The sequence below is a fragment of the Monodelphis domestica genome, chromosome 3 (genome assembly GCF_027887165.1).
Source record: "Monodelphis domestica isolate mMonDom1 chromosome 3, mMonDom1.pri, whole genome shotgun sequence".
Taxonomy (NCBI): domain Eukaryota; kingdom Metazoa; phylum Chordata; class Mammalia; order Didelphimorphia; family Didelphidae; genus Monodelphis; species Monodelphis domestica.
In genome coordinates, this window is record NC_077229.1 from 522,362,128 (window position 1) to 522,385,567 (window position 23,440).

The following is a 23,440-nucleotide window of genomic DNA, read 5'->3' on the forward strand; positions in this document are numbered from 1 at the left end:
TAGAAGAATATTCAATAATAGAGGTGCTAAAGGGCATCCTTGCTTCTTTTCTCATCTTATTGTGAAGGCTTCTAACTTGACCCCATTGCAGATGATACTTGTTGATGGTTTTAAATATGTACTGGTTATTATTTTGAGGAATGTCACTTCTATTTCTGTACTTTCTGGTGTTTATGATAGAAATTGGTGTTGTATTTGGTCAAAGACTTTTCTGTATCTATTGAGATACTTGTGTGATTTCTTTAGGCTTTGTTTTTGATGTGGTCAATTATTTGGATGTTTTTCCTTATATTAAATCATTCTTTCATCCCTGGTATAAATCTTGCTTCATCATAGTGAATAATCCTCATGATCACTTACTGGAGTCTTTTTGCTACTGTTCTAGTTAAGATTTTTGCATCGATACTCATTAAGGAGATTAGTTTGTAGTTTCTCAGTTTTTGGTCTACCTGACTTTGGAATTAATACCATATTTGTGTCAAAAAAGGAATTTGGTAAATTCCTTCTTTGTGTATTTTGTCAAATAGGTTATATAGCATTGAGATTGGTTGTTTAAATATTTATAGTATTCACTTGTGAATCCATCCAGCCCTGGCAATTTTTTCTAAGGAATTTCCTTAATGGCTTGAACCATTTCTTTTTCTGAGATGGGATTGTTTAAGAATTCTATCAAGCCATCAAGGTAGTTGCCTAGGTGATAACAACAGTTTTTAAGAGTTACCAATGACCTCTTTTCTTATATGGAGACATAACATTTTAACTTATTGAGTCTCTTAAAAAGGGAGGTTTTTGTTTGTTTTCTTTTTCTTTTTCCCCTCTTTTTTTTAAATTACCCTTTGATGATTCTCTTGAGTTCTGTGCTTGGGCATCAAATTTTCTGTTCAGGCCTGGTCTTTTCTTTACAAATTATTTTAATTCTTTCATTTTGTTGAATTACTATAATTTCTCCTGTATGAATATAGTCAATTTTGCTGGGTAGTTGATTCTTGGCTGTAGACCTAGTTCCCTTGCTTTCTGGAATATCATATTCCATGCCTTTTGGTCTTTCAGTGTGGATGCAGCCAGATCCTGCATTATCCTCACTGTGGTTCCATGGTATCTGAATGACTTCTTCTTGGTAGATTGTAATATCTTTTCTTTGTTCTGATAGTTCTTGAATTTGGCTATAACATTCCTAGGTGTTGTCAGTTGGGGATTAAGTACAGGAGGTGATCTGTGGATACTTTCCATCTCCACTCTTCCCTCTTGTTCTAGATATCAGGACAGTTTTATTGAATAAGTTCCTGTAGTATTGTGTCCAGGCTTTTTCTTTTGTCATGGTCTTCTGGTAAACCAATGATTCTTAAATTGTCTGTCCTCAAACAATTTTCTAAATCCTCTGTTTTGTGAATGAGATATTTCATATTTTCCTCAATTTTTTCATTCTTTTGGTTTTGTTTTATAGTGTCCTGCTGTCTTGTGAGGTCACTTAATTCTAGTTGTATTCTGGTTCTTAAAGACTGGATTTCATCCCTGGCTTTTTGGTCATCCTTCTCTTTCTGGTCTTTATTTATATGGAGGTCATCTTTCATCCTCTTCACCTCATCTTTCATCTCCTTTGCCTCATCTTTCATCTCTTTTGCCTCATTTTCCAGCTGGTTGATTTTGGCTTTCAAGACACTATTTTCTCATTTTAGTTCAAGTGCCTCTGTTTTCAGATGATTTTTCTTAGTTTTTAAGTTCTTTTCCCAATTGTCTTTAGCCTCTCTTAATTTTGTTTTGAATTGCATTTTGAGTTCTTCCAAAGCCTGTATCCAATTCACTGCGATTTCTGATTAATCTTTTGCTGATACCCCCATTCTGCTTCCTGTATAGAAGCTGTCTATTGTAATTTCTTTCTTCTTTTTCCATTGTTTCCTCATATTCACCCCTTCCTTGCTCCTCATATTTGTCTGTGCCCTTGCTCCTCTCATTATTTTTTATTTTTTGGTTTTGGGGGCTTCTGTCACTCTCCCAACTTGGAGCTTTGACAGAAGATTGCTCGGTGCAGTCTGTAGGGGAAGGTTGTTGGGGTTTTAGCTTCCCTGTCCTCTGGAAGCTTTTGATTGGATTAATTCCAGCAGTCAATGAGGGAGGGGTGTGGAGCCTGAACTTCCCTGATTCTGAAGGCTTGTGGTGGGATTAAGTTCATCTGGGTTAGGCTGAGTGTGCTCTGAGGCCAAAACCTCCTTGAAGGCTGGAGCAAATAAAGAGGATCTCCACAGCTCTGGCCAGATTGCCAGCTGTATGCTCCCTCTCCAGCTCCTTTCCTGCTGTCTATGTTTGATGCTCTGAGCTTGGCACAGCCCTGCCCACAAGGTACATCCTCCAGACCAGCACCTTTGCCCACCCAGAGGTTCCTGCTGCCATGGGAGTGTCAGTGTTCTAGGTGGGTGGGGGGGAGGGGTCCTGGAACCTTCGTTCTGCCTTCCCCTTAAACCTGAGTGTTCTCAGATTCCGGCTTTGGGGGGTGGTTCCTTTTGAATTGAGTCCAGCAGGAGGGTTCCTTTGCACTGTCTTGTTATGTTTGATTTTCAGTCCCCTTGGAGCATTTGGCTTGTGATAGGTAAGGAAGGGTATTCAGATGTCTGAACTACTGCTTCTTCTAGGCCGCCATCTTGACTCCGTCACTCTGCTTTATTGTTTCTTGTTTTCTCTTGAAATCCTTAGTTTCTAGACTGTCAATTCTGCCTGGTTTTCTCCTGTCAGTTTTTGAAACTCCTTTTTCAATTGGCCCATTTCTTCTTTTATCACCTTAATTTCTTCTTGCATTATTTTACTTTCTTCTTGCATCATTTTCATTTCTCTTCCCTGCTTTTTCTCTATCTCTAATAAGTGGGCTTTGAAGTATTTTTTGAGCCCTTCCACACTCTGGGTTTAATCCATAGTTTTCTTTTGGACTTTACATGTGTTTCCTTTGCTTTCTTTGTCCCCTTCTGTGCTTGTACCTTTTTCTTTGTCTCCTTAAGAAGTATTTATAGTTAAGAGGAATAATGACCTTGAGGATTTTTATATGCACTGGGAGAGCTTCAATTAACTGATGCAGAGTGAAATAAGGAAAACAAGGAGAATATTAAACACAGAAAAAATACATTGTGCAACAATCCAATGTAATGGACTTTGCTACTAGTAGCAATGCAAGGAATCACAACGCTACTGAAGGAATTTTGGGAAAGAATGCTAAACTCATTGAGAGAAAGAACTATGGGTGCAGAAATACAAATAACAACAACAACAAGCAAACCAACAAAAACATGGCATCACTTATGTAATGTATATATGGGTTTTTGATTTGGGGTTTAGACTTTAAAAGATGGATCTATAGCAAAAATGAATAACATTGAAATAGATATCAAGTGATAACATTTGTATAACCTAGTGGAATTTCTTGTCCTCTCTATGTGGGGGGAAGGAAGAGGGGAGGGAAAGAAAATAAATCATGTAAACATGAAAAGTTTAAAAAAATTAATGTTTTAAGAATAAAAGAACTGAACTCTCAAAGGAAAAAAACCCAGGGAGGTGGTGGAAAAATAATTTTGGGAGATGGCTTGAATTATATCTTGAATCAATCTCTTAACTTCAGCTAATATATTTCTAATAGAGTCTATCACTGCTGTCATTTCAAAATTTGGGATAAATGCCAAAAAACCTCTCTCCTACTTATGAGAATACTACTGAACTTGGTCTTGACCTCCTGGATCTAGAATGCTACCAAAAACCTAGATTCCTGGCCATAGACTTGTCTACCCAGTCAATATTGTAGTCATGTACCAATACTGATGGAGAAAAATAACCCAAACCTCAAGTACTATACCACCTTGGGGAAGAGTAAACAGAAGAGTTTAAAACACAAAATTTTCTAGAGGTCACAAAGCCCAATGGGAAATCCATCTTCAGAAGGGATGAGACCATAACAGTCATAAAAGACATGTATTTATGTGTCTAATACATTGCATTTCTTAGCTTTACCTTAGCACAAATAAATGTGGAGTTAGGGAATGGAATGGTGAGGTTGTATTGCACTACACATAGATCTACTACTTAAATGACCCAAAGTTAGACCCATGATCAGTCAGAGGTTGTGATGCTCCTAAAGCATCTACAAATCACTACAGAAGACCAGTTAAAATCAACTGAAATTTTTCTATGTTTGTCACATACTTGGTGACATTGTATATTTTTAAAGTCATAAAGTAGACAATTAAAAATATACCATATAATTCAGTAATATTTTAAGCTCTATTTAAATTTTATGAATGATTTATTAAATAATAAAATTATCAATCATAAACTGAAGATCTACATCAAATCTAATGCTGATATCAGTTATGCAAATATTATCATATCTAAAGAAATAATTTCATTTTAAATCTGTGATTTTTCAGTTTAAAAGTTGTAAAGGAGGATTTTATAAATCTTTTTCATTTATAAAACTTTCTTTACTTTATGTTCTCCCTGAAAATACCTTTTGATATTAAAAATAAAATGGAAAGTTTGGGGTTATTTTGGGGAAATATGTGATCTTTAATTTTTTGCTCTAAATGTTCAAAGTAATTTGCTTCTTTCCTGCTAAATTTTTTCCAGTTCTATATATTTAAAATTCTAAATCTCTTATTCCCTTTCTCAGAGACTCTGCTCCTTTGAAGAAATTCCCTGTTATGACACTCAAGTTGTGTATTGCTTGTTTCTAATAATTCTACTTTTAGACTTCTGATTTTGAACAACATTCTGTCTAATATTCTCATTTAATTTTATTATTTCTTTTACTTTATAAAAAAATCCAACTTACTTTTTTCACTTTTAAACATTATTTTTATTTGGTCAATTTCAAACATTATTTTTTGCAAACAAAAATCATTTTCTTTTCCTCCCTCCCCTACCACCACCCCTCCCATAGCTGACACCTGATTCAAATGGGTATCACATGTCTCCTTGATCCGAACCCATTTCCATGTTGTTGGTATTTGCACTAGGATGTTCATTTAGAGTCTACATCCCCAATCATATCCCCTCAGCCCCTGTTGTCAATCAGTTGATTTTTGTTGGTGTTTTTACTCCCACAGTTTGTCCTCTGCTTGTGATAGTGTTTTTTCTCATTGATCCCTACAGATTGTTCAGGTACATTGTATTGACACTGATGGAGAAGTCCATTACTTTCAACTGTACCACAGTGTATCAGTCTCTGAATACAATGTTTTCCTGATTCTGCTCCTCTCACTCTGCATCAATTCCTGGAGGTTGTTCCAGTTCCTATGGAATTCCTTCAGTTTATTATTCCTTTGAGCACAATAGTATTCCATCACGAACATACACCACAATTTGATCAGTCATTCCCCAATTGAAGGGCTACCCCTCATTTTCCATTTTTTTTTGCCACCACAGAGTGCAGCTATGAATATTCTTGTATAGATCTTTTTCCTTATTATCTCTTTGGGGTAGAACCCAGCAGTGCTATGGCTGGATCAAAGGGCACACAGTATTTTAGTGCCCTTTGGGAATAGTTCCAAATTGCCCTCCAGAATGGTTGGATTAATTCACAACTCCAGCAGCAATGAATTAATGTCCCCACTTTGCCACATCCCTTCCAGCATTCATTACTTTCCTTTACTGTCATGTTAGCCAATCTGCTAGATGTGAGGTGATATCTCAGAGTTGTTTTGATTTGCATCTCTCTGATTATAAGAGATTTAGAACACTTTTTCATGTGTTTATTAATAGTTTTGATTTCTTTAATTGAAAATTGCCTATTCATGTACCTTGCCTATTTATCAATTGGAGAATGGCTTGATTTTTTCTACAATTGGTTTAACTCTTTATGAATTTGAATAATTAGACCATGGTCAGTGGTTTTTGTAATGAAGATTTTTTCCCTACTTGTTGCTTCCCTTCTAATTTTGGATACATTAGTTTTGTTTGTACAAAAACCTTTTTAATTTCATGTAATCAAAATTATTGATTTTACATTTTGTGATTTTTCTAGCTCTTGCTTGATTTTAAAGTATTTCCTTTCTCAAAGATCTGACAAGTATGCTATTCTGTGTTCACCTAATTTGCTTATAGTTTACTTCTTTATATTCATGTCATTCACCCTTTCTCATTTTATCTTGGTGTATGGTGTGAGATGTTGATCCAAACCTAATCTCTCCCATACTGTCTTCCACTTTTCCTAGCAGTTTTTATCAAATAGTGGGTTTTGGTCCCCAAAGCTGGGACATTTGGGCTTATCATAGACTGTCTTGCTGAGGTCATTTAGCCTACATCTATTCTACTGATCCTCCTTTCTGTCTCCTTGAGTTCATATATTAACAAATTAGAGAGGGCAGATGTCAATAAATTGGGCATGCAAATTAAAAAACTAGAAAGTGAACAAATTAAAAGTACTCAGATGAAGAATAAATTAGAGATTCTAAAAATCAAAGGAGCAATTAATAAAAATGAAAGTTAAAGAACTATTGATTTAATAAACAAGACTAGAAGCTGGTACTTTGAAAAAACAAATAAAATAGACAAAGTACTAGTCAATCTAATTTAAGAAAAAGGAAAGAAGAAAAAGAAATTGAAAGTATCCAAGATGTAAAGGGATACCTCACTTCTAATGAAGAGGAAATTAAGGCAATCATTAGAACTTCTTACGCCCAATTATGTGGCAATAAATATGGAAATCTAGGTCATATGGATGAATATTTACAAAAATATGAATTGTCTAGACTAACAGAGGAAGAAATAGACTACCTAAAGAACCCCATATCTGAAAAAGAAATTGAACAAGCCATCAAAGAAATCCCTAAGAAAAAATCCCCATAACCAGATGGATTCACAAATGAATTCTATCAAACATTCAAAGAACAATTAATCCCAATATTCTACAAACTATTTGACAGAATAAGCAAAGAAGGAATTCTATCAAATTCCTTTTACAACCCAATATGGTACTGAATCCAAAGCCAGGCAGGTCAAAAATAGAGAAAGAAAACTATAGACCAAAATCTTCTAAATCTCTTATAATTAGATAGATGCCTATCAAGCAAGAGAACTCTGAGGTATCACCTCACACCTTGCAGATTTGCTAATATGACAGCAAACGGAAAGGAATGAATGCTGGAAGGGATATGGCAAAGTAGGGAGATTAATGCATTGCTGGTGGAGTTGAGAATTGATCCTACCATTCTGGAAGACAATTTGGAACTATTCCCCAAGGGCACAAAAACACTGTCTGCCTTTTGATACAGCCACACCACTGCTGGGTTTCTACCCCAAAGAGATAATAAGGAAAAAAAATCTGTACAAGAATATTCGTAGCTGCACTCTTTGTGGAAAAAATTTGCAGGTATGAATATTAGCCAATATGAAAGGTGGTATATGTTGGTGATGGAATACTATTTTGCTCAAAGGAATAATAAAGTGGAGGAATTCCATTGGAACTGGAACAACCTCCAGGAATTGATTTAGAGTGAAAGGAGCAGAATGAGAATATTATACACAGAGACTGATACACTGTGGTACAATTGATTCTAATGAAATTCTCCATTAGCAGCAATGCAGTGATCCTGAACAATGTCGCAGGATCTATGAGAAAAAACACTGTCCACATTCAGAGGAAAAACGGTGGGAGTAGAAACACAGAAGATAAACAACTGCTTGAATACATGGGTCGAGGGGATATGGCTGGGGATGTAGACTCTAAATGAACATCCTAATGCAAACACCAACAACATGGAAATAGGTTTTGATCAAGGACACATGTGCTACCCAATGAATTTGAGTGTCATCTACAGGGAGGGTGAAGAGAGGGAGGGAGGGAAATAGTACGATTCTTGTAACCAAGGAATAATGTTGTAAATTGACTAAAATTTATTTTAAATTAAAAAATAATACAAATTCATGTCATGACATAAAATGGTACTGATTCTAAACCCAAGTAGGTCAAAAACAGAGAAAGAAAACTATAGACCTAACTTAATAATTATAGATGGAAAAATTCAAATAGAATACTAGCAAAAAGATTCCAGCAAGTGATCGCGAGGGTTATTCACTATGACCAGGTAGGATTCATACCAGGAATGCAAGGATGGTTCAATATTAAGAAGACCATACACATAATTGGCCATATCAACATGCAAACCAACAGAAATCGCAAGATTATCTCAATAGTTGCAGAAAAGCCTTTGACAAAATACAACCATCCTAGAAACAACACTATAAAGTATATGAATAGAAGAGTCTTTCTTAAGAATAATAAAGATTATATATCTAAAACCTTCAGGAAATATCATCTGCAATGGGGATAAACTAGAAGCCTTCCCAATAAGATCAGGAGTGAAAAAAGGATGCCTATTATCACCTTTATTATTTAACACTGTACTAGAAACACTAGCAGTAGCAATTAGTGAAGAAAAATAAATTGGAGGCATTAACATATGTAATGAGGAGACCAAGATATCCCTCTTTGCAGATGATATGATACTTAAAGAATCCTAGAGAATCAACCAAAAAGCTAGTGGAAATAATCTACAACTTTAGGAAAGTTGCAAGTTACAACATAAACCCACACAAATTATTTCTGTATATTTCCCACACTTCTCTGCAGCAAGAGTTAGAAAGAGAAATTCTATTTAAAGTCACCTGAGACAATATAAAATTCTTGGCAATGTATTTGCTGAGACAAATACAGGAAGTATTTGAACACAACTACACAACACTCTCCACACAATTAAAACTAGATCTAAATAATTGGGAAAAAAAAACATTGATTTCTAATGGGTAGGATGAGCTAACATAATAAAAATGACAATCCTAGGCAAATTAATTTACTTATTTAGTGCCATAACCCTTCAACCTTTTCACTGAATTAGGAAAAAAAACTGTAACTAAGTTCATTTGGAAGAACAAAAAAATCAAGAACATGAAGGGAAATATTGAAAAAAAAATGTGAAGAAAGGTGGCCAAGGAGTACCATACCTCAAAGTATATTATAAAGCAGTGGTAATCAAAATAATATGGTACTGACTAAGAGACAGAAGGGAAGATCAGTGGAATAGACTTTGGTAAGTGACCTCAGCAAGACAGTCTTTGATAAGCCCAAAGATCCCAGCTTTTGGGACAAAAATCCACTATTTGACACAAACTGCTGGGTCAATTGGAAAACTGTATGGTACATATTAGGTTTAGATCAACATCTAACTGCCTAAACTCAGAATGGATGAATAACTTGAATATAAAGAAGGAAACTATAAGTAAATTAGGTGAACATAGAATGGTATACATGTCAGATCTTTGGGAAAGAAAAGATTTTAAGACAAAGCAAGAGTTAGAAAAAATTAAAAATGTAAAATGAATAATGTTAATTAAATTAAATTTAAAAGGTTTTGTACAAATAAAACCAATACATCTAAAATTAGAAGGAAAGCAACAAATTGGGAAAAAACTTCATAACAAAAACTTCTGACAAAGGTTAATTTCTCAAATTTAGAAAAATGCCAAATCAATTTTACAAAAAATCAAGCCATTCCCTAATTGATAAATGGGTAAGGGATTTGAATAGGAAGTTTTCAGTTAAAGAAATCAAAACTTTCAATAAACACATGAAAAAATATTCTCAATCTCTTATGATCAGAGAAATTAAAATAAAAGCAATGCTGAGGTATCATCTCACACCCAGCAGATTGGCTAAGTTGACAGCAAAGGAAAGTAATAAATATTGGAAAGGATGAAGCAAAATTGGGACCTTAATGCATTGTTGTTGGAGTTGTGAACTGATCCAATGATTCTGGGAGGCAATTTGGAATTATACCCAAAGGGAACTAAAAGACTGCCTACCCTTAGATCCAATTATAGCACTGCTCAGTTTGTACCCTCAAAGAAATAATGAGGAAAAAGACTTGTATAAGAATATTCATAGCTACTTTCTTTGTAGTGGCAAAGAATTGGAAAATGAGAGGATTCCCTCCAATTGGGGAATGGCTGAACAAATTGTGGGATCTGTTGTTGATGGAATACTATTGTGTTCAAAGAAACAATGAACTGGAGGAATTTAATGTGAACTGGAATGACCTCCAGGAATTGATACAGAGTGAGAGGAGCAGAACCAGGAGAACATTGTACACAGAGACTGATACACTGTGCTACAATCAAAGATAATGAGCTTCTCTATGAGTAGCAATGCAGTGATCCAGGACAATTCTGAAGGACTTATGAGAAAGAACACTATCCACATTTAGAGGAAGATCTGTGGGAGTAGAAACACACACACACACAAAAGCTTGATCACATGGGTCAATAAGGATATGAATGGCATTATAAACCCTAAATGATCACCCTAGTACAAATATCAATAATATGTAAATATGTTCATCCTTCTTGACTCTTTGATTACTATGGCTACTTCTCCAGGGTTGATGTCTCTAATTTGTCAATGAATTCATTTTTAAAAATAAATAAAACAAATTCACTTTGACACATAGAATTTTAACTCACTGGATTTTTGTATTGGTTATGGGTGTGAATCTTGAAATTTCTCAAACTTGTGAATGTTAAAAAATTCCCCATTGGGGAATTCTCCATTGGGACAACTCCCTATTAGGGACCATTCCCCATCTAAAATGTGAGAACTCTACTTAGATCAGAAATGGGAGGACCTCTACTCCACCTGTACTTAGGACTGCTTTAGGGGAGAAATCTCCTTGCAGAACAATGAAAAGTACTTAGACCCATACTTATAATAAGGCAAAAAGGGTGCTAGGTACCTATAAAGGTCAAGCAAGTTGTGAATTTACAAGGAACAAAGAACTGGGAAACTTAGAGCTTTCCTGGTGTGAATTACTCAAAAATCCACACCTTCTTAGGTGTGGACTAAGAATGGTCTGTTCTTTGAAAAACATCTACTGTGATTGGTGGATGTAATTTAAGGGAGGTGACAAAGGAGAAAATGCCCTATATAAGGAGATGAGAAATCTGAGTAGAAAAGCAGTCAGCTGGGAAAGGCTGTCTGCAAGGGTCTCTCTCGAGACTCTCTCGGGGACATTCAAATTTAGGATTGAGCTGGTAAAGTCAGCTGAGATGGAGCTGGCCTGGTGTCACTAGAATCCTTCCTTGGACAAATCTTGTGGTGAATGATCAAAGACTGACTGATTCTTTCTCTTAAGGGCTTAGGCCTGAGATGGCCAGGGCTGCCCTGGGCTGGCCTATCCTTTTCTCATTGTTTCCCTTTTTCTCTCTTTCTCTCCTTTTCTTTAATTCCTCATTGTATTATTAATTAAATTCTCTATAAAACCCAGTTGACTTGGGTATATTCATAATTGGGAATATTTCCCTGGCGACCACCTTAAACATTTGATTTAAAACAAGACACTGTAGTGAAAACATATTTTCTGTGGTCACAACTTACTCACCCACTCTTATATCTAGTACAATTTATATCTTCCAATACTCACTACAGTTTACAACCTCAACCATTTTAACTATTAAAATTTAGGCCTCCCACTCTTTTAAATATCACAGTTTATGGCAAACAACAATTTTAATTATTACATGGGAGGGGGTTGGGGAAGGGAAGGGAAAGAACATGATTTTTGTAATCCTGGAAAAATTATCTAAATTAATCAATTAAATGACATTAAAAATATCCTACTTTCTGTCTTGGAATAGATACTTAGTTCCATGGCAGAAGAGTAGTAAAGGGGTAAGAAATTTGGTTAAGTGATTTGTCTATGTTCATTGTTGTTTATGTCTATATTGGGAAGTGAATGAGGCTAGATTTAAACACAGAATCTCCTGTCTCTAAATCTGATTGGCTATTTTCTGAGTCTACCACTTGTGCCTTATTTCTCTTTGAAACAAACAAATTCATTTAAAAAAAACATCATCTCTAAGAATTTATAGAATTAATTTTATTAACTCTTTGGGTCATTTTCATGCAAAATAAAAACATTTTTTCTTTTTTTCTCTTTTTTCTTCTGTCTTTATGAATCTCATTCTTGATTGATTTGCCTGAGAGATGGTCTTATTTCCATTCTTTCTCTCTTAGATTTCTCATGTTCAACCTGCCCTCCACCATATTTTTAGTAGCTTGTTTCTGATATCTCCCCTTTTTTGCTCCTCCACTTTAATATGGTGTTTTCTCTTATTTTCAGCACACAACCCAGGGCCCTCAGCCTTAGATTCAGCTGGTTGGGACTAGGAGACACTCTCAGTGTATGTTAAAAAAAAAAAAAAAAAAAACTTCAAAGAGAGAACTGACCAAAGCTAATTTTCTCTTACTCTTTTGTCCATCATAAAAACCCTTTACCTTTTTATCTATTGCTTGCTATATTGCCTTCTGATTATGTACCTCATTCCCCACATCATGAACACTTTATTTCTTTTTTATGGCTGGGTTAAATCAATTAGCTCTGCCTTTTAAGGATTTGTGAGGGGTGTAAGGCTGACATAGTACCATGGAGGCTGTGGGGATAGAGAGGAGACCGTATATTGAAAAATTAAATACACAATTAATTCAAGTAGTTTACATTTCATTGTCAGTAAATACAATTTCTTTAAGTGATCAAAACATTCATCCATTCTTTGGTTCTGAAATACAATTCTAATATAATGATAATAAGAAAAACTAAAGCAATGTCTGCACCATTCCTGAAGTGTAAATTCTTGAGATCCTAAATACAAATGCATGTACATGCACATGGACTCACACACACATGTGCCTGCTCAGACACACACACACTCACAAACACACACACACACACCAAGCTTCATTTTTTGGCAGGAAAATCCCTAATTTAGAAAATGGAACTCAGAGAGATAGTCAGAAGCCATCTGCATCCTAGTTCTAGATGAGCATTGCTACTGTATTGTGGCCAAATGAATGGCCTGAAGGAAGCTACCCTGACTAATTGCCATGTGTTGTGTTTGTTTTGTGGTCTACTAGAGGTTTTCCTGTAAGTAATTTCAAAAGCCTTAATTGCCAGGAGGCTTCTTGGCGCAAAAAATGTTCCAAAGTTTCACATTCACAAATTAGTCACTCAGGGTGCAGAACTAATTTTGATAAGTATCTCAATATTCTCTCTCAATCAGATATAAGTATCCTGAGCACTGGGGAGAGGGACTAGCATACATGTTAACATCAACCCTTTGGAATAGCTCAGAAATCTTCTGACGTAATTCATACAACTCATAATTTGGACATTTAGCAGTATGGAGGGATGAAGATAAATGAAGAAAGTAGGAATCAAAAGTCTATGTTATTTTTTGAAGGTCTTAATGTAGGCCTTGTGGTAGAATAGAAAAAATAGATTGGGAGTTTGGAGAACTGAATTTTTGTCTTACTTATTGATCACTTCATGAGACCTCTCTAGGTCTATTTCTTAATTTTTAAAATAAGAAAATTGCATTACAATTTCTTTAGTGTCTTTTCCAAACATAAAATTCTATGTGTCAAAGTGAATTTGTTTTATTTATTTTTAAAAATGAATTCATTGACGGTTAAGATGGCGGCTTAGAGAAAGCTAAAGCTCAGATCTCCTGAAAACCCTTCCCGACCGATCTCAAACGATAAGTTCCTAAGGCGCCGAAATTCAAAACGATCAACAGCACAGACCCTGGGAACCCTCCTCCTGGACCTGGACCCGGATCAAAAGGTACGGCTCCCCTTAAAAGCCAGAACCCGAGATCCCTCGGACCTCAGGGGTAGGAGCGCAGAGTCCAAGGCTCCCGGAAGCCGCAGCCTGGCCGGGCTCAGAGAGCAGAACCCTCAGGGCCTTCTACAGTCCCGGTGAAAGTTACTGCCTGGGGCTTCCACTGCAGAGAGCTGGTCGAAACAACAGCAACCCTCAGGGCGGGCAAGACAGCCTCACGGGCTGGATCCTGCTATCCAAGTCTCAGTGAAAGTCCTTGCCCTAGAGCTTGGGAAAGCTGCAGCCCATCCCCCCGCAGGCTGACTAAACAGCCTTAAGGCCAGCGATTCTGAAGGCAACTTCCGGAAAGCGAGCCGGGGGGAGAGTGTGGCCTCGTGGTCCCACCCTTCCATTCCAGTTCCAGTGAGGCATATTCAGTTTAACCCAGGGAAAGCTCATAGAACCATCTGCCCAGGACTAAAGCCTCTGAACACCAGACAGAGACAAGAAAAACTAATCCTCCACATTCAGAAATGGCAAACTCCACAGAACCACAGAAGCCCCAAAATACCAAGAAAAATAAGAAGAAAGGGGCGACTTTGGACACATTCTATGGAGCCAAAATACAAAATACAGAGCAGACAGAAGATAATATAAAAGAAAATGCTCCAAAACCTTCCAAAGGAAATGGAAACTCTCCACAAACCTATGAAGAATTTGAATCAGAAATGACCAAAAAGATGGAAGCCTTCTGGGAGGAAAAGTTGGAAATAATGCAAAAGAAATTCATGCATCTACAAAACCAGTTTGACCAAACTGTAAAAGAAAACCAGGCTTTAAAGGCCAGAATCAGGCAGCTGGAAGACAACGATCGTGTAAAAGAGCAAGAATTAATAAAGCAAAGTCAAAATACCAAGAAATTAGAAGAGAACATAAAATATCTCACCGACAAGGTGATAGATCTGGAAAATAGGGGGAGAAGGGATAATTTAAGAATAATTGGACTCCCAGAAAAGCCAGAAATAAACACCAAACTGGACATGGTGATACAAGATATAATCAAAGAAAATTGCCCAGAGATTCTAGAACAAGGGGGCAATACAGCCACTGACAGAGCTCACAGAACACCTTCTACACTAAACACCCAAAAGACAACTCCCAGGAATGTAATTGCCAAATTCCAAAGCTATCAAACAAAAGAAAAAATCCTACAGGAAGCCAGAAAAAGACAATTTAGATATAAAGGAATGCCAATCAGGGTCACCCAAGACCTTGCAAATTCTACTCTGAATGATCGTAAGGCATGGAACATGATCTTCAGAAAGGCAAGAGAGCTGGGTCTCCAACCAAGAATCAGCTACCCAGCAAAACTGACTATATACTTCCAAGGGAAAGTATGGGCATTCAACAAAATAGAAGACTTCCAACTTTTTGCAAAGAAAAGACCAGAGCTCTGTGGAAAGTTTGATACCGAAAATCAAAGAGCAAGGAATACCTGAAAAGGTAAATATTAAGGAAAGGGGAAAATGTTATCTTCTTCTTTTACTCAAACTCTCTTCTATAAGGACTACATTTATATCAACCTATGTATACTAACATGTGAGGAAAATGTAATGTATAAATAGGGGGTAAAGAAAGACCAAATAGAATAATCATTCTCACACAAAGATTCACATGGGAAGGGGAGGGGAAGAAAACTCCTATAAGAAGGAGAGGAAGAGAGGGGGGGGTACTTAAACCTCAATCTCAGGGAAATCAGCTCTGAGAGGGAAAAACATCCAGATCCATTGGGATCTTGAATTCTATCTTACCCAACAAGGGTAAGGAGAAGGGAAAACCAAGGGGGGGAGGGGGAGAGGGAGAACAAAAAGGGAGGGAAAGAGAGGGGGGAGGGGGAGGGAACAAAAAGGGAGGGACTAAAAAGGGAAACATCAAGGGAGGGGACAAGGGGGACTGTTTCAAAGTAAATCACTGGACTAAAAGGTAGAGCCGAAGAAGAAAAGGTTAGAATTAGGGAAGGCAATCAAAATGCCAGGGAGTCCACAAATGACAATCATAACTTTGAACGTGAATGGGATGAACTCACCCATAAAACGTAGACGAATAGCAGAATGGATTAGAATCCAAAACCCTACCATATGTTGTCTTCAAGAAACACACATGAGGCGGGTAGACACCCACAAGGTCAGAATTAAAGGATGGAGTAAGACCTTCTGGGCTTCAACTGATAGAAAGAAGGCAGGAGTGGTAATCATGATATCTGATAAAGCCAATGCAAAAATAGACCTGATCAAAAGGGATAGGGAAGGTAATTATATTTTGTTAAAAGGGACTATAGACAATGAGGAAATATCATTAATCAATATGTATGCACCAAATAATATAGCACCCAAATTTCTAATGGAGAAACTAGGAGAATTGAAGGAAGAAATAGACAATAAAACCATACTAGTGGGAGACTTAAACCAACCATTATCAAATTTAGATAAATCAAATCAAAAAATAAATAAGAAAGAGGTAAAAGAAGTGAATGAAATCTTAGAAAAATTAGAATTAATAGACATATGGAGAAAAATAAATAGGGATAAAAAGGAATACACCTTCTTCTCAGCACCACATGGCACATTCACAAAAATTGACCATACATTAGGTCACAGAAACATAGCACACAAATGCAGAAAAGCAGAAATAATGAATGCAGCCTTCTCAGATCACAAGGCAATAAAAATAATGATTAGTAATGGTACATGGAAAACCAAATCTAAAACCAATTGGAAATTAAACAATATGATACTCCAAAACCGTTTAGTTAAAGAAGAAATCATAGAAACAATTAATAATTTCATCGAGGAAAATGACAATGGCGAAACATCCTTTCAAACCTTTTGGGATGCAGCCAAAGCGGTAATCAGAGGTAAATTCATATCCCTGAATGCTTATATTAACAAACAAGGGAGAGCAGAGATCAATCAATTGGAAATGCAAATGAAAAAACTGGAAAGCGATCAAATTAAAAACCCCCAGCAGAAAACCAAATTAGAAATCCTAAAAATTAAGGGAGAAATTAATAAAATCGAAAGTGATAGAACTATTGATTTAATAAATGAGACAAGAAGCTGGTACTTTGAAAAAACAAACAAAATAGACAAGGTACTGGTCAATCTAGTTAAAAAAAGGAAGGAAGAAAAGCAAATTCACAGCATTAAAGATGAAAAGGGGGACAGCACCTCCAATGAGGAGGAAATTAAGGCAATCATTAGAAATTACTTTGCCCAATTATATGGCAATAAATACACCAATTTAGGAGAAATGGATGAATATATACAAAAATACAAACTGCCTAGACTAACAGAAGAGGAAATAGAATTCCTAAATAATCCCATATCAGAAATTGAAATCCAATAAGCCATCAAAGAACTTCCTAAGAAAAAGTCCCCAGGGCCTGATGGATTCACCTGTGAATTCTATCAAACATTCAGAGAACAGTTAATCCCAATACTATACAAACTATTTGACATAATAAGCAAAGAGGGAGTTCTACCAAACTCCTTTTACGACACAAACATGGTACTGATTCCAAAACCAGGCAGGTCAAAAACAGAGAAAGAAAACTATAGGCCAATCTCCCTAATGAATATAGATGCAAAAATCTTAAATAGGATACTAGCAAAAAGACTCCAGCAAGTGATCAGAAGGATCATTCACCATGATCAAGTAGGATTCATACCAGGGATGCAGGGCTGGTTCAACATTAGGAAAACCATCCACATAATTGACCACATCAACAAGCAAACTAGCAAGAATCACATGATTATTTCAATAGATGCAGAAAAAGCCTTTGATAAAATACAACACCCATTCCTATTAAAAACACTAGAAAGCATAGGAATAGAAGGGTCATTCCTAAAAATGATAAACAGTATATATCTAAAACCAACAGCTAATATCATCTGCAATGGGGATAAACTAGATGCATTCCCAATAAGATCAGGAGTGAAACAAGGATGCCCATTATCACCTCTACTATTTGACATTGTACTAGAAACACTAGCAGTAGCAATTAGAGAAGATAAAGGAATTGAAGGCATCAAAATAGGCAAGGAGGAGACCAAGTTATCACTCTTTGCGGATGACATGATGGTCTACTTAAAGAATCCTAGAGATTCAACCAAAAAGCTAATTGAAATAATCAACAACTTTAGCAAAGTTGCAGGATACAAAATAAACCCACATAAATCATCAGCTTTTCTATATATCTCCAACACAGCTCAGCAGCAAGAACTAGAAAGAGAAATCCCATTCAAAATCACCTTAGACAAAATAAAATACCTAGGAATCTACCTCCCAAGACAAACACAGGAACTATATGAACACAACTACAAAACACTCGCCACACAACTAAAACTAGACTTGAACAAATGGAAAAACATTAACTGCTCATGGATAGGACGAGCCAATATAATAAAAATGACCATCCTACCCAAACTTATTTATCTATTTAGTGCCATACCCATTGAACTACCAAAATACTTCTTCACTGATTTAGAAAAAACCATAACAAAGTTCATTTGGAAGAACAAAAGATCAAGGATATCCAGGGAAATAATGAAAAAAAACACATATGATGGGGGCCTTGCAGTCCCTGACCTAAAACTATATTACAAAGCAGCAGTCATCAAAACAATTTGGTACTGGCTAAGAAACAGAAAGGAAGATCAGTGGAATAGATTGGGGGAAAGCAACCTCAGCAAGACAGTATACGATAAACCCAAAGATCCCAGCTTTTGGGACAAAAATCCACTATTCGATAAAAACTGCTGGGAAAATTGGAAGACAGTGTGGGAGAGACTAGGAATAGATCAACACCTCACACCCTACACCAAGATAAATTCAAAATGGGTGAGTGACTTAAACATAAAGAAGGAAACCATAAGTAAATTGGGTAAACACAGAATAGTATACATGTCAGACCTTTGGGAGGGGAAAGGCTTTAAAACCAAGCAAGATATAGAAAGAATCACAAAATGTAAAATAAATAATTTTGACTACATCAAACTAAAAAGCTTTTGTACAAACAAAACCAATATAACTAAAATCAGAAGGGAAACAACAAATTGGGAAAAAATCTTCATAGAAACCTCTGACAAAGGTTTAATTACTCATATTTATAATGAGCTAAATCAATTGTACAAAAAATCAAGCCATTCTCCAATTGATAAATGGGCAAGGGAAATGGATAGGCAGTTCTCAGATAAAGAAATCAAAACTATTAACAAGCACATGAACAAGTGTTCTACATCTCTTATAATCAGAGAGATGCAAATCAAAACAACTCTGAGGTATCACCTCACACCTAGCAGATTGGCTAACATAACAGCAAAGGAAAGTAATGAATGCTGGAGGGGATGTGGCAAAGTAGGGACATTAATTCATTGCTGGTGGAGTTGTGAACTGATCCAACCATTCTGGAGGGCAATTTGGAACTATGCCCAAAGGGCGACAAAAGAATATCTACCCTTTGACCCAGCCATAGCACTGCTGGGTCTGTACCCCAAAGAGATAATGGACACAAAGACTTGTACAAAAATATTCATAGCTGCGCTCTTTGTGGTGGCCCAAAACTGGAAAACGAGGGGATGCCCATCAATTGGGGAATGGCTGAACAAACTGTGGTATATGTTGGTGATGGAATACTATTGTGCTCAAAGGAATAATAAAGTGGAGAAGTTCCATGGAGACTGGAACAACCTCCAGGAAGTGATGCAGAGCGAGAGGAGCAGAACCAGGAGAACATTGTACACAGAGACTAATACACTGTGGTATAATCGAACGTAATGGACTTCTCCATTAGGGGCGGTGTAATGTCCCTGAACAACTTTCAGGGATCCAGGAGAAAAAAAAAACACCATTCATAAGCAAAGGATAAACTATGGGAGTGGAAACACCGAGAAAAAGCAACTGCCTGAATACAGAGGTTGAGGGGACATGACAGAGGATAGACTTTAAATGAACACTCTAATGCAAATACTATCAACAAAGCAATGGGTTCAAATCAAGAAAACATCTAATGCCCAGTGGACTTACGCGTCGGCTATGGGGGGTGGGGGGGAGGAAAAGAAAATGATCTATGTCTTTAACGAATAATGCTTGGAAATGATCAAATAAAATATATTAAAAAAAAAAAACAAGCACATGAAGAAGTGCTCTACATCTCTTATAATCAGAGAGATGCAAATCAAAACAACTCTGAGGTATCACCTCACACCTAGCAGATTGGCTAACATAACAGCAAAGGAAAGTAATGAATGCTGGAGGGGATGTGGCAAAATAGGGACATTAATTCATTGCTGGTGGAGCTGTGAACTGATCCAACCATTCTGGAGGGCAATTTGGAACTATGCCCAAAGGGTGCTAAAAGAATATCTACCCTTTGACCCAGCCATAGCACTGCTGGGTCTGTACTCCAAAGAGATAATGGACACAAAGACTACATACTATAAAATAATCAAAAATGGTAAAAATATATAGACATTTCTGAATAAGAAGAAAAGAAGATAATCAACAGTCATTTGAAAGAATGATCAAAATGATAGTAAAGAGAAAGGCAAATTAATACAAATTTAGGATTTGGCTTTTTAAATTTTAGATTTGTAAAATGACAAAAGATTAAAGTTGTAAATAGTTGAGAGTCTACATAAATATTACTGGAGCTCTGAATTAGTTTGACTATCCTGGCAACTAATTTGGGAAGACATGAATTGATCATGAATGAAACAGGCATGGTCAGAACAATTTGCATGATGACATGTGAAGGGAAACAACATGAAGAGACTTCCTAAGTAATGTAATCAAGAAACTATGATTTCTTATATATAACAATGTTTACATTCGTTTTCCTTGACTAAACTTATTTATTACAATCATAGGCAAGGGAAGGGAAATGTGGAGTCATTAGAAAGTGAGAAGGATTACAAAGAAACAAACATAAATAAAACATTTTTAAAAGGGGGAAAATTAAATAATGTACTAGATGGTCTCTCAACAAGTTTTCTAGTTGTATGTCTTTCTAAATATTTATAACCACCCATTTCCAATAAGCCAGTTGTCTAATGATTTCTGGCACATATAGAAGCAGTGATTGACTCAGTACAAAGACACCTATATTTTTTCCCTAAGAAAGCATTTTTTTAAAGCCCAAGCTTTTCCAGATAATTTCCTCAACTCTTCAGTTGGCCTGTGCTGACACAGCCTGTACAGTTTCAATGCTTCCTAATTTCCTGGCCAATTTAGCAGCCTAGAGGAAAGAATTCAGTCCTGATAGAATAGAAACTGTTTACAAGCCAGGAAGACTGATGAAATATGCTCTCCAGCAACAGAAAAATCCAACTAGAGGAGACTAGGAAACATCTGTACTTATACCCTCTCAGCCAGAAATGATTCAGTTTTATAGTTAATGTTTTTTTTAATGTTCTAGAATTTTCAGAATTTATTCAAGAAGAATCACTGTACTGGGAATTAGAATGCCTGGGTTTTTCTGTACATTAACTAGCTGTGTAACCTAACCTTGTTTGGCAACCTCCTCTTAGTAGCATTTAAAGTTTTTCACTTTCTTTCTCCAGACTGTATTGCAAGTTTATTTATTCAACAAACTTTGATTTAGAACCTCCTATGTGTCAGGCACTGTGGTGTTCTCTGGAGATGCAAAGACAAAATAAAATTTCTTTCAAATTTCTTCTCCTTCCTCCTTCTCTTTGAATTAGTTCCTCTAACTCACTTCCAATATTCAAACAATTGTTAATTTCTATCAATTTTGTCTCCTCAATGTCGGCCATATCTTTCCCCTCTCTCTAAGTGCCCAAACATTATTCCAGTTCAGATCCTCTGTTATTACCTTTTTTTCTGAGATACAGTCTCAAGGTGATAGGTCATTTATTCTTTGATGTCTCCAAACTTTCTTCCCTGGTTATAGCTAAAGTACAGATGCGATCAATACAAAATATGTATATAATAACTCTTGACTTATTGTTTTTGTAGTCTCATAGAGTTAGTTCCTGCTTGAAAAATTCTAATTTTTAAGACAATATTTTCTCCAATGAATTTTTTATATCTCTTTTTCTATTTGACTACTACTTTTTATGAAGTTCTCTTCAGTGGATTTTTTTGTGTTTTATTTACCATTTGGATAATTCTGTTTTTAAAGATGTTATTTTCATCAGTATTATTTGTTCCTTCTTTACCAAACTGAGGACATTCTTTTAGTAATTTGCTTAGGTCACTCTCATCACTTTTCTCATTTTTTCTTCTACCTCACTTATTTGATTTTGAAGATTATTTTTGCTCTTCAGGAATTCTTGTTGGGCTTGTGACCAATTGACTTTTTTTTTTTTTGAGTTTTGGGTTTTGAGTTACTTTAGCATTCTCTTGAGTTTATGTCTTGATTTACTCTGTCAACATAGTGGCAGGTACTTTTTCTGCTGTTTGCTCATTTTTTAACTTTATATTAAAGTTAGAATCTGTACTTGGGTTTGTCCTAAGCTTCAGACTTTTTGTGTTGCTATTTTGGAGTGAGTTCTGGAAGTTTGTAAGATTATTTTTTATGCCTCCTAAGTGGTATGATCCAAGGAAAGATGTGACCACTACTCACCTGGCTTTTAATCTGGTATTTATCCTAGAAGTGCCCTTGTTCTCTTGTAACTACAAGTGTTATCAATCCTCTTGTCTTGTTCTATTGCAGGCCAAAGTATTAGAGCTCCTTTCTGCTTTGGATCTAAACCCAGGGATGTTCTCTTATCAGGGACCACAAGTGTTCTTCTCTTCCCTGGAACTGTCACGAGGGGCCTAGCTTCCCTGTAGTCATGAAGACTTGTGTCTTTTTTTTTGCCCTGGAACCACTACCCTGAATTGTGTAAAAGCAATGGAGTAGGACCCTTATCCTAGCACCAGCAAAGGTTTCCCTGTAATCTTTCTAAATAGTTTCATGACATACCTATTGTCTGTGGACTGAGAGTTCCTGAAGTTATTGCAGCTTCCACCAAAGTCTGCTGCTGGCATTGTCATGGCAGTGTTTCCATGACCTGCATTGAACTGTGGGTTGACAATGACCCAATGTTAAAGAACTCTTCTGCCAAACTCCTAAATTTTCTTGGTTTCAAAAATTGCATGGCCCTGACATTTTGTTGCCTCTGCTAATCCAAAATCTACTTGAGCTATTATTTTAGAATTGTTTTGAAATGAATCAGTTCACCCAAGTCCCTGCCACTTCTCCAACATTGTGACACCATTCCACAATTCATGTAATCTCAGTTGGTTGTGGGTGATTGGTCAGAAATTTTTAATATTGTAGAATGAGTGAATAATAAGATTGGGAAGAATCTGAAAAATGTAGAATAAAAGATAATTAGATTGTGAGACCAGCAAAAATAGAAACTTAATCATCTAAAATATCACATCTGAATAGGGAAAGAAAACCAATTATGTCTTTTCTTCTAATAGAAATGAGGTTTGGAAGTCTATGAGAACATAAATTGGTTTTTATTTTATTTTCATAACTCCTGCATTGCCATGGAGATGAAATACATTTAAAGTGCTTCTATCCCAGAATTCACCAGAAATATTTTGTAATTTTATTTTTTTTCTAGATTAGATGCCCGTATAATTTTAAATAATCATTTTCTGACATTTTGTAATCCATTTCTCACCCTCCATCACAAACATCCTCCCTCCTCAAGATGACAGGTAATATGAAATTCATTAAAAATGCACTGTTGTGCCATATATATTTCTATGTTCATCATATTGCAAAATAAAATTTAATGAAG